Source organism: Chiloscyllium plagiosum, unplaced genomic scaffold (assembly GCF_037043375.1).
Source record: "Chiloscyllium plagiosum isolate Xiang-an unplaced genomic scaffold, Cpla_swu_hap1 HiC_scaffold_25, whole genome shotgun sequence".
In the NCBI taxonomy this organism is placed as follows: Eukaryota; Metazoa; Chordata; class Chondrichthyes; order Orectolobiformes; family Hemiscylliidae; genus Chiloscyllium; species Chiloscyllium plagiosum.
Window position 1 is genome coordinate 35,541,073 of NW_028270163.1, and position 12,337 is coordinate 35,553,409.

The 12,337-nt window shown below is 38.2% G+C and overlaps 1 protein-coding gene across 6 annotated transcripts in view; it reads right to left on the reverse strand.

Annotated features, from left to right (window-relative positions):
- The window catches only part of sdk2b (sidekick cell adhesion molecule 2b), a 1,001,963-nt gene that overhangs the window by 524,010 nt on the left and 465,616 nt on the right, over positions 1-12,337 (reverse strand). The gene's annotated exons all lie outside the window — the stretch shown is intronic.

The following is a 12,337-nucleotide window of genomic DNA, read 5'->3' on the forward strand; positions in this document are numbered from 1 at the left end:
GCTTGCTCTTAACTACCCATGTATCTCAAGAACTTGACGCATTTGTATATTAATTCCCTATTAAACTTGCCACAGGAAGTTGTGGTTGTCTATTAACAGTACAAATATCTTTTTGAAACTAACTTAACGTTAATGAAACCGATCTCCTTCTCCGTCGTTCCCTCTGTTGTCTTCTCAATCTTTAAATCTCATTGATTAAACTGCTGTTTGTCCTTTGTCGTCAACGTTCCAGATGGCTGGTTGTCATTACTATTTGTCACTTCCAATAATTTGTTGCACACAACATGTTTCAGTTGAAGGGTTAGGAAAAATGTCTAGTTACCTGAGTACATTGTGCTCCAGCACATTCGAGGCTAACAAATATTCAATTTGATAACTTAAGTGAGAAAATAATTATAAATTTAACAATAGCAAATTCAATCAAAAGTGAAATCCTAAATATGCTGGATATGTTACTATAAAACTCTTTGTCTAAAATGTCCAACACTTTTTAAATAATGCATTCAATTCTGGTCTCCCTGCCAAAGGAGAGATGTTGTTAAACTTGAAAGAGTTCAGAAAAGATTTACATGGATGTTACCAGGATTGAAGGCTATAGGGAGAGGCTGGGGCTTTTTTCCCTGGAGTGTTGGAGGCTGAGGGCTGAACTTATACAGGGTTATAAAATCATAACGGGCATGAAAGGGGTGAATAGTCAAGGTCCTTTTCCCAGCTTAAGGTGTCCTGAACTAGAGTGCATAGGTTTAAGGTGAGAGGGGAAAGATTTAAAAGGGACCTAATGGGCAACTGTTTCACACAGAGGGTGGTTCATGTATGGAATGAGTTGCCAGAGGAAGTGGTGGATACTGGTACAATTACAACATTTTAAAAGCAGCTGGATGGGTACATGACTACGAAGGCTTTACAGTGATATGGGCCAAATGCTGGCATTTGGGAATACTTTAATTTGGGAATAAATGGTCGGCATGATCGAGTTGAACCAAATGGTCTGTTTCCAAGCTGTACATCTCCATGACTCAATGACTCTATGTCTGACAGTGGTGCTCTGTTCTTGTGTATATAATTCTATGGATTATTGGTATTGCATCAAAGCAGCCATTCTTCAAGAGTCAGCCTCCTGGATAACATCAGCAGACTGCAGCTATGGTGAGAGTTGTTGGGCAGGACTATTGTGACATGTAGAGTATGGCACCCAAGTTGAAAAATGCCATATTTTCCAGCAGGAATCATTGATAATCAGTAAGAGAACATTGGTGGACTTTACCCTCCACCACATAAGAAAGCTGAGGCCAGTTTTAGCATTCCACTGGAGCTGACATCATATCTGCTGCACAATTCAAGGGATTGAAGCTCAGAATGTTTAATCCCTATGGGATCATATTAAATGATCAAAAATGCATTAAACAACTGACTCTCTTTCTCAGAGTTGCTGTATCCCTGTGCATTACATTTTTACCTCAATAAATTGCACGCTTCCACCAAACTAACATAAGTCAGGCGTCATGATTCAGCCGCCCAGAAAGAATACAAACATAATTGTAGTTGGGATCTTCACATGAAGGAAAGAGACTTAAAAATACAGGAAAAAAAGTTTAAATGCAGAGCAAAATGAAAAGAGAGGGAAGCACTGAGCTGAAATTAAAAAAAGGTATTGAAGTAAGAGTAAAATAAATGAGGTAGCAAGCTGAGACAGAATTAAATAAGATTCTAAAGCTTGGACTGAAAAAGAGGCTTTAAATTAGAATGAGAAAGAGAAGAACAGAACTGGAACAGAATTCATTTTCATTTCCAATCTATTGCATTCATAGAGTCATAGAGGTGTACAGCATGGAAACAGACCCTTCGGTCCAACGTGTTCATGCTGACCAGATATCCCAATCTAATCGAGTTCCATTTGCCAGTACTTGGCCCATATCCCTCTAAACCCTTCCTATTCATGTACCCATCCAGATGCAATTGTACCAGCCTCCACCACTTCCTCTGGCAGCTCATTCCATACATGCACCACTCTCTGCATGAAAAATTTGCCCCTTAGGTCTCTTTCATAACTTTCCCCCTCACCTATGCCCTCTAGTTATGGACTCCCCACCCCAGGGAAAAGACTTTGTCTATTTATCCTATCCATGTCCCTCATGACTTTGTAAATCTCTATAAGGTCACCCCACAGCCTCCGACACTCCAGGGAAAACAGCCCCAGCCGATTCAGCCTCTCCCTCTCGCTTAAATCCTCTAACCCTGGCAATATCCTTGTAAATCTTTTCTAATACCTTTCAAGTGTCACAACATCCTTCCAATAGGAAGAAGAACAGAATTGCTCGCAATATTCCTAAAGTGTACAGCTTCAACCTGACCTCCCAATTCCTATACTCAATATTTTGACCAATAAAGGAAAGCATATCAAACGCCTTCTTCACTATCCTATCTACCTGTGACTCTATTTTCAAGGAACTATCAACCTGCATTCCAAGATCTCTTTGTTCAGCAATACACCCCAGGACCTTACCATTAAGTGTATAAGTCCTGCTAAGATTTGCTTTCCCAAAATGTAGCATCTTGCATTTACCTAAATTAAACTCCATCTGCCACTTCTCAGCCCATTGGCCCATCTGATCAAGATCCCGTTGTACTCTGAGGTAACCTTCTTCGCTGTCCACTACACCTCCAATTTTGGAGTCATCCGTAAACTTACTAACTATACCTCATGTGTTCACATCCAAATCATTTATATAAATCATGAAAAGTAGTGGACCCAGCACCAATCCTTGCGGCACTCCACTGATCACAGGCCTCCAGTCTGAAAGGCATCCCTCTACCACCACCCTCTGTCCTATCTTTGAGCCAGTTCTGTCTCCAAATGGCAAGTTCTTCTTGTATTCCATGAGATCTAACCTTGCTAACCAGTCACTCACGGGGAACCTTGGTGAATGCCTTACTGAAGTCCTATAGATCACGTCCACCACTCTGCTGTCATCAATCCTCCTTGTTACTTCTTCAAAAACCCATTTATTTTTAATTTTGTCTTCACTGTTTTGTAATTTTTGGACAAAAGTACAGGACTATCCCAAGCAAGTCATGGTCTCAATTATAATTTCTGATTGTGAAATGAAGCATACAAAATAATATTGCAGCAAGTTATCAGAAACAAGACTATCTGCAACTTATACCAATGTCAACTGCAGAGTAGTGCTTTGCTTTGATTGCAAACTCCACTGTGTGTCTTTAACTTTCCAAAATAAATGCAACCTCTATTGTCTTAAAACCAAAAGATAAACAGCTCATCAAGCCTTCGTTACTTTCTGTTTTACGTATTAGGTTAGAATAGATGCGTGGATTCATTTTAAAAGTTAATTCTGACTCAGCAAATATGTGTCCTATGAATGACTAAGGCACATTGCTACTGATGTAGTTTTACAAAAAATGAATGTGATAGTACAGAATGCGCGGACTTTATTTTCGATAGATTGTAACATTTTTCCACATCTTTTGACATTTCCCTCATGTTAGACTCAATGAGATGTATGCATTTTTCCTGATTCATTTAATGCTGATGTGTGGATGTTGGTGTTTTGCATGACTGAATCTTTTGTGAATTTGAACTTGAATATGCAATCATTGAACTATGAAGCAACAATAAATGAGCATTGCCTTGCAATGCTTTAGTACTGCTGAACAAAATCATTTGGATAACTCTTTCCTCCTTTTTATGATGAGCAAACAAAGTGTTTTTTTGGTTAAATTAGCCATTCTTGTTGAGGAAACCTCAATGGCATCCCTTAAGAATCAGTGTGGCTCATGAGATGATTTTTGTTCCTCCCCACATTGGAAACTTTGTGAAATAGTCCAGAAATTGAAACAGTTTTCATATTCATGTTCAGTATTTTTCTGGAATGCTTTACTTACATTTTGGTGAGTAAATGGAGAAGGTATACCATTTTTCCCATTACTTTATTCATTCAAAAATATGTGCCATTGAATTCTATGTCAAGTAATTCATACAAATTCTTTCACGGAGATATTGTGGCCATGATTTAACTGTGGAAGGTCACCAAAAGCTGTTACCTACTTCAGGAGGTCCAATTTATTGGGAGAGGCATATGATAAAGCAAATTGTGAAGAAAGAAAATGTGTGAATCGCTAAATACAATTCCCTTCATTCATTTTAATGTTTTCAAGTTCAAGTTATCAAGTTCAAGTGTTTGACATTAAGTGCTGTCAATTGATTTGTTGGGCATTCATTATATTGATTCAATTGAATTTTATATTTACTCTGTGGGCTTGAAAGCTGCGGGTATGAGAGGGAACAGACTTAAAATCCAGTGAGTGGCTTTCCCATTCATATCAGCTTGAACTGCAATTTTAACCAATGTGGATTGGCATAAACAGCCCGCTTACCAATGGGCTGGGGGAGGCCTTAACAGCCTCATCCTGCCCTGCCAGGATTTAACCAGTGGCAGGAGAGGTCCCACCCCAAGGTCGCAGCCTGGAAGGCTACACTGTGGTGGATGGTAGCAAAGAGAAGAATTGCTCCCTATTGGGCACACTTGGCTCATTGGAGAGACCCACGAGGTTAACCACAAGGACCCACAAGGACAAAACTGCCCAACTGATTAACAAAGATACACTACCATAAATATTCATTCCTTTAATTGTTAGCAACAGTGTGTGCTATCTGCATGATGAACTATTGCTGCTCTCCAAAGTTCCTTCAACATCACCTTACTAATCTGTGACCTCTATCAATTAGAAGAACAAAGAAACAGAAAAAGGTGAACTCAACCACACGCAAATTCCCCTTCAGGTAGTACAATATCTTTATTTGCGAATATTTTGTCATTCCTTTTGGTCACAATCTTTCCCTCACAGTGCAGTGGCACAGGACATGGTTAACAGCAATTGAAGAAGACTGCTTACTGATGTGAGTTCACCTCCAATAGAGTTTTTTACTGCCTGTGGTAATACTTATTTTACCTCCAGTAACTTCAGAATCTGGACTTCATAGTACCATAGAATCATAGAATACCTACATTGTGGACATAGGCCCTTTGGCCCAACAAGTCCAAACCTCTAGAGAGCAACCCATCCAGATCCACTCCCCCTACCCTATATTTGCCTCTGACTAATGCACCTAACCTACTCATCCCTGAACACTATGGGTAATTTAGCTTGGCCAATCCACCTAACCTGCATATCTTTGGACTGTGGGAGGAACAGAGCACCCGGAAGAAACCCATGCAGACACGGGGAGAATGTGCAAACTCCACACAGACATTTGCCAGAGGCTGGACTCCTACAACAGCTGTTTATTACAATAAATTATGATCTGCAAAGATCACATTCCTCAGTCTCAGAAGTGTCTGAGCTAATGTTAGTAGCTTACAACAGAGGAGCATGCTTCCAACATGCTTCAAGTGATCCAAGGTAAGAAGGGATACAAAATCTTTATACCCTAAGGTGAAATGCTGTGATGCTGTTAGCATGTCTTTTAATGGCACACTGACATACTGGCCATGAACCATAACACGGCACTCACCACAACCTTCTCAAGGCAGTTAAAAATGAGCACTAAATACTTGCCTTACCAGCAATGCTCACATCTCATGAATGACAAACAAAACAGGCAGGCACACACTAAATAGAAGATCAAAGTAAAATACTGAAAATGCTGGAAAGAAAAAGACAAAACGCTAGAGAAACTGAGCAGGTTTGGGAACATCTGTTGAGATAGAAACAAATTTAGGTTTTGAGTCTGATATGACTCCACTTTGCACCGACTGAGAAAGGCTGGAGGACAGTGTTGTTTATGCTGTTGGCATAGGTGGATGACTCAGCGGGACACTGTTGAGGGTGCTCATAGCAAGAGACAAAAGGCTTGCTGATGTTGGTAAAGGAGAGTAACTGGATGGAAATGCAGAAAATAGATCTGCTCTGCTGCGAGCAAAATCAATAAGACACAAAGAAGGCAAGTTTGAGGTGGGCTAGGGTGGTTGTATCACAATGGAGGACAGACATCATACTCTGAAGTTGATCAACTCAACTCAGCTGAATCCTCAAGGCTGTAAAGAGCCTGAGTGAAAAGTGAGGTGCTGTTCCTCAAGCTTGTGCTGCCCTTCACTGCCACACTGTAGCAGGCTAAGGACAGAAATTTTAGTCCAGGAGCAAGGGCAGGTTCATTCCTCCAGACAGAGCAGAGATTGGTTAGTCAGTCTGCATTGGTCTTGCCAATGTAAAGATGACCACATTGTAAGCAGTAAATACAGTAAACTGGATTAAAATAAATGCTGCTTCACCTGGGGGATACATCTGGGGCCTTGGGCAGTAAAGAGGGAGAAGATGACAGGGTAAGTGTTACACCTTTGCAATTGCATGGCAAAGTGCCATAGCTTGTGAGGAAGTGTTAGGTGTGATGGAGAACTGCACCAGGGACCTGCAACACCTCACTACCAATAAGACAAAATTACGAGTCTGCTTGATTGCTTGGTGAGACTGCTTTATGTTTCTGTGGTACTGGCCCAAATGAGCAGTAAACAGAATGGAGCTTCCAGTAAAGTCTAAAAGCCACAAAATTCAAGGTTTAACTTTTATCTGCTTTATATCAAGTTAGATTGAAATAGCAAATGGTGAGGTTAATAATGAATCATGGCAAATTTCAATCATGGCTGAAAATGTGTTGCTGGAAAAGCGCAGCAGGTCAGGCAGCATCCAAGGAGCAGGAGAATCAACGTTTCGGGCATGAGCCCTTCTTCAGGAAATTTCAATCATGACCAGGGTAACTGGTTTCAGACAATGGTTACTAGTAAATCAAACATGTTCATGACTAAAAAGGCCACAATTGAGACTTTCTAAGTTTCTGACATACCACAAAGATAACACTAGCTCTGAATAAATTGAATTCAACTAATCTTAATTTATTGAGAAAATATGGACTTTAGCATAATTCAGGCATCTCTAAAGTAAAGAGCAGCCGTGTACTATGTCTTTTCTTGTTCTTCTGTGCTTATACTGCATTGAGTGTAAAATGCCAAAAGTTTCTATTTTCATTAATACTATTGTCAATAATTCAAAAGTTGTATATAAAATCTGTTTTCAATAAAAATGCATTTTATATCTTCTCATGTACTCAAATTCACTTGTCACAATATACCCAATACTGTAGATTTAGATTAGATTTTTACAGAACAGATCATCATCCCAACAAGCCCATGCCATTTTTATTTATTTTTGAATTCTACACTCTTGTGGTGTAAACATATCTGATAAGTCCAGTATTTATTTCCTATTCCTAATTGCCCTTGAGTGGTGAATTCACCTTCCATTTGACATTTCTCCCACCAGACAACATTCTGAGCAAGGTCTCAATGTGGAGTTTGCATTTGTTTTCATGGGATCTGTCCCTACTCTAAAGATAATGTTTGCTGGAAGGTCTGGTTTATTGGACACCAGTTTCAGAACCCTAGATGTGCTCTTTCCTATTAATGCCCATGCACTTTCATTTCTTCATGATTGAGGTTAAACATTTCTCAAAATTCATACACGTCTTTCTCATTAAAGGTTTGTAGCAAATGATTTCTAAAAAGAAATAATGAGTAGATTACCTTACTACATATTAATGTATAACAGTACCAGATTCTCCAAATGATACACAGTTTGACTCACAACTCAGAATGCTGTCTTATTTCTGAAAGGTGATACGAGAAAACTGTTTCCAGTGACGCAAAGCTCTCAGATTTATAACCACCATATAGGGATAGTCTGACCAGATAGATTTTAATTAAATGCAATTAACACACAATGGAAAAGCTTGAATGATTATATTAATGATTAACTTACCATTTCTAAAAATAATTAATTCATTCAAGTATCAAAACTACAGTTGTCCATAATTAGTCAAGCCCGAAACTATAGAAACATCCTTTTATTATGAAGGTAGTCACTTAAGCATACTACAATGTCAATATATTTTCATCGTGATTTTTAATCTGTGAATGTTATTTCATATATTCCCTGCCTCTAGATGTCACCACTGTCCTGTGAAAGTCCAATCTACTGGCAGAAAGTCACTACATTAGACATATACAGAAAACAATCTTTGTTTTTTTTCGCCCAACTGGAACTTTATGGTAGATTTATATCACATTAATTCTTGGAGTAATTAAAGCCTTAAACTCATTTTGTGGAAAGGTTGGTTAAGTTTCCATAGAGTAGCCTGAACTACCCTCATATACCTCCCAATGACTGGTTTGATTTTGAGCACATGGATTTAATGAGAGCCTTTCACTGTCAGAGTTGATTAAGTATATCATTAAATAGACGACTTAAGCTTAAGATCTCTGAATGTTTGAGGAGGTTCCTTTGTAACAGAGCTTCACAGATGCATTGAGGTTGCAACAGATTCAATTTTGCCAACTAGTGATTTTTGTGTTCATGGAATTATTGTTTAATTGAGTCAGTCAGCAAAGGAGCAACTGTGTGCTTTTTATTTAGAAAGAAATAAGAGCTTACTTATATAAAACCTTACGCTACATACCTCACGTGAGTAGATTTTCAAAAGCCCAGATGTCCCTTCATTCAATCTATTGAAGCCTGTTCTTAGAAAGAGCATAAATTGATAATTTTCATTCAAGAGCATAGCTTTTCCAACCATATGTACAATGCCCTGCAGCTGACTAATAGAGCCATTCAAACTGCGCTGAATGGAAGCATCTTGTACCTTATTATTGAATAGCAGCAATTAACCATGTATAAGCTCTTTGAGCCATCTTAGACTTGTGACATGGGATTGCTTTGTTCCTACATCTTTTAAACATAAGATCTGGTTATGTGTCAATCCTACATGTACCAGAGTACATTTGATCTTTCAGTGTCAACAAATTTACTTCAGATCTATTTCCAATTAAGTAGGAAGTATGTCTGTCGTACAGTACACCATGAATAACTATAGTTATGTTCTTCATATACACTGCAACCAGTCACGTGGTTTTAAAACTAGTACAGATGGATTACATAAATTGTCCCCCCAGGTGGCTGAATGCCATTAGAAACTACAAACTGGTGCCTTTATTCCGTTGGTAGCTCTTACAAAATAGGCATTTCTGACTTGATAGATAGTGCTAGATCTCCAGTGACCTTATTTCACTTTATCATAATATTGCCATAACCTGTGTCCTCCCATTCCATTCTTTTTTATGCCCCATCTGTTTCTCTTCGGTAATTTCTCTGTGTCCACCAGTTTTATATTGTGCCTTCAAATTTACAAATAGCATCATTCTTCAGATGTCTGCATCTGTGTTCTCTAGCTATTAGTTGACCTCTCTCCCACGGAATATCGCTGGCTATTCTCTTTCTCTCCTCGTCTGATGGCCAGATGTTCATCCCCATTAGGTGATCTGGTGATCTCCTTTAGTCACAGAATCACAGAATTATTACAGTACAGGAGGAGGTCAAAATGCCTATTGTGGCTATCCTGGTTATCTAAGTACCATTCTGCTGTCTTCACTGTAACCATACACATTGTTTCCTTTCAAAAAATGATCTAATTCCCTTTTGAATATCTCAATTCAATCTTCCTGAACAACAGTCTCAGGCAGTGTATTCCTGAACCTAACCATTCTGTGTAAAACAATGTTTCTCCTCACATCACTATAGTTTCTTTTACTACTGACTTTAAAACTGTGTCCTCTCTTTCTTGATCATTTATTGATATCTCCCTGTTTAGTCTGTCCAGAAATCTTATGATTTGAATGCTTCATTCAGATCTTCTTTCAGCATTTTCTTCAATCTATCTTCATAACTGAAATTCTTCAACTCTTGAACATTCTTGTAAACCTTTCTGCAATCTGTTCAATGTCTTTCTCATCCTTCCTAAAGCACAGTGCCTTCACAGGATACAACGTTCCAGCTGATACCAAACAGGTGTCTTATATAAGTTCAACATAGTTTTCATGTTCTGGTACTCTATACCACTATTAATAAAGCCCAGGAACCCACATGGTTTATTAACTGCTCTCTCATACTGTCCTGCCACAATTAATGAGTTATGTATATGCATACCTAGATCTCTCAGCTCTGCACCTCATTTCAAACAGTCGTCTTTGTTTAACATTGTCTTTCCATGTTCTTCCACCAACATTTATCACCTCACTCTTCGCTGCATTGAACTTCATTCACTACCTATCCACTTACTCGACCAACTTGTCTATGTTCTTTAGAAATTCAACACCATCCATTTTGCCATTACAGTACTGTCAAAAGTTTCATATCATTAGCAAATTTTAAAGTTGTGTTCTGTACATTAATGCTTAGATCATTAGGAAAAGTGTTAGGTCTTAGCACTGAGCTTTGGAGAACTCTAATTCAAATCTTTCCCCAAGCCTAAATAATCCATGAATCATTACCCTATGCTTCCCGTGTTACAATCCCAGCTGATGGCACTACTGGTCAAATCAGACCCCAGACTGAAATCTGGCTTGATAGTTTTTTTTATATTAACATGGTAGCCTTTCACTAAAACACAAGTACACAATGCTGCAGGTTTGGTTTTAACAACAAAGAAAATATTTATTGCACAAAAGAAATGAAGATAAAATAGAACAAAGTTTGAAAGATTTCAAAATGCAGGATAAAATACAATCCCATCTATTACACCATCACCTTAGGATGTACAAACTCCAGATAACACTCACTGCCCAGTCACATCTACAATGTGACGGTATGTGCTTTTAAGAGGGATTTTCTTCTGTTCCTGTTTCTCTTGAAGAGGGATCTGCTCCGTAGAAAGCAGAGTAAGTAGCTTTACATCTTCTTTCTTGGTGAAGACAGAAGCCAAGTATTTGCTTAATATGTCATGCCCTCTGCCTTTTGGGTCCCTAATCAGCCCTACTCCTGCTTTCATCACCCTTTTACTATTTATGTGCCTACAGAAATCTTTGGAATTTTCTTTCATGTTAACTAACCGTCTCCTTCCTTTTCTTCTCTGTTATTTTTCATCATTCCTGTGAACACTCTATATTTAACCTGGTTCACAGTTGTATTTTCTACTTGGCATCTTAGCATTTTTTCTTTTTTTTATATCAAAGTTTCTATTTCTACCCATCCAGGCAGCTCTGGATTTGTTTGCCCTCATGAGACTATACCTGGATTGTACCTGAAGCATCTCTTCTTTGAAGGTAGTCTTTTCAACGTAGAAATTTTGCTACTCTCATAGAGCTGGGATATAGCCTATCCCTTTAAGGGTACTGTACATATTCTGTGTGTGCAAATATGAGTAGTCCTGATGCCAATTAAGGCTAATTGCTAATGGAGATTTCTGAAGCACTACAAACACCACCATTTAATCCATCTTTTTCTAAAACAAACTCTTGTTTAGATCGGGCAAAAAGCAACGACCATTATCCATTTCCATTGTTCTCGATTTCAAAGTTGCTGGTTATGATATCTTAAGTGTTCCATTTATTTCAGACAGAAACAGCTTTGCTTTACTCATTAGTTCACAGCTCGTTAAGGTGTATTGACTGTAATAAAAATGCCATATTGGAGAAGGCTTAATTTTAATATTTAATTATGAAAATCCTTTAACAAAATTTGCATGGTTGTGCAAATTTTTCCCCATTAAAGACTAACAATCCCTTTACCTTTTCAGTTAATTCATGCTTACAGTGCATCAGCTGTAACCAATAATCAAGATTTGAAACCTGATAAATTTAGACAGAATTCCATGTGAATTTCAACGCTTGCAAACTTTTAAATTGTTTTTGAAATTATTTTATATTTTACTAATTTTACATTTTCTCTTTAATTAAATCTATAACCATCATACTTCATTGTACAATTTGCACACAGATCGTTTCATCCAATTCTCATTCAATTACACCAGCCACAGGTATGGCAAAGGTCACACCATTTTTCCAGTTTCAATTCCTCCAGCCTTCATTAGCTTTGTTTCACAAAGTTCTTGTTTCAGCTGTTTCAGTGTGTTCTTTTTGCAAAGCTGATCATTCCATGATTTTTTAACAGACCTATGCAACTGGTGTTGCATACAATAATCTTTTTGATGACATTTTTTCCACTTTGTCAAGCCTGGCCTAGGCCTGATCTAACATGCATTTCCCTACTACTCTAACTTGTTCATTTCTACTTTAAGGAACAGTTAGAAATTCAAGTCATGGTGGCAATATTTTCATCGTTTTCTCCACAGATATTTATCCAGCTCTCTTTTAAGATGCCGGTTGAATTTACACTAATTTTTTTGATGGACTGTTCCATATGTCCACTATCCTGTGCAGATTGTAGTAGGGCACTGGTGGTGTCAATAATAATTACCAGAACATGATCCATCAACAAA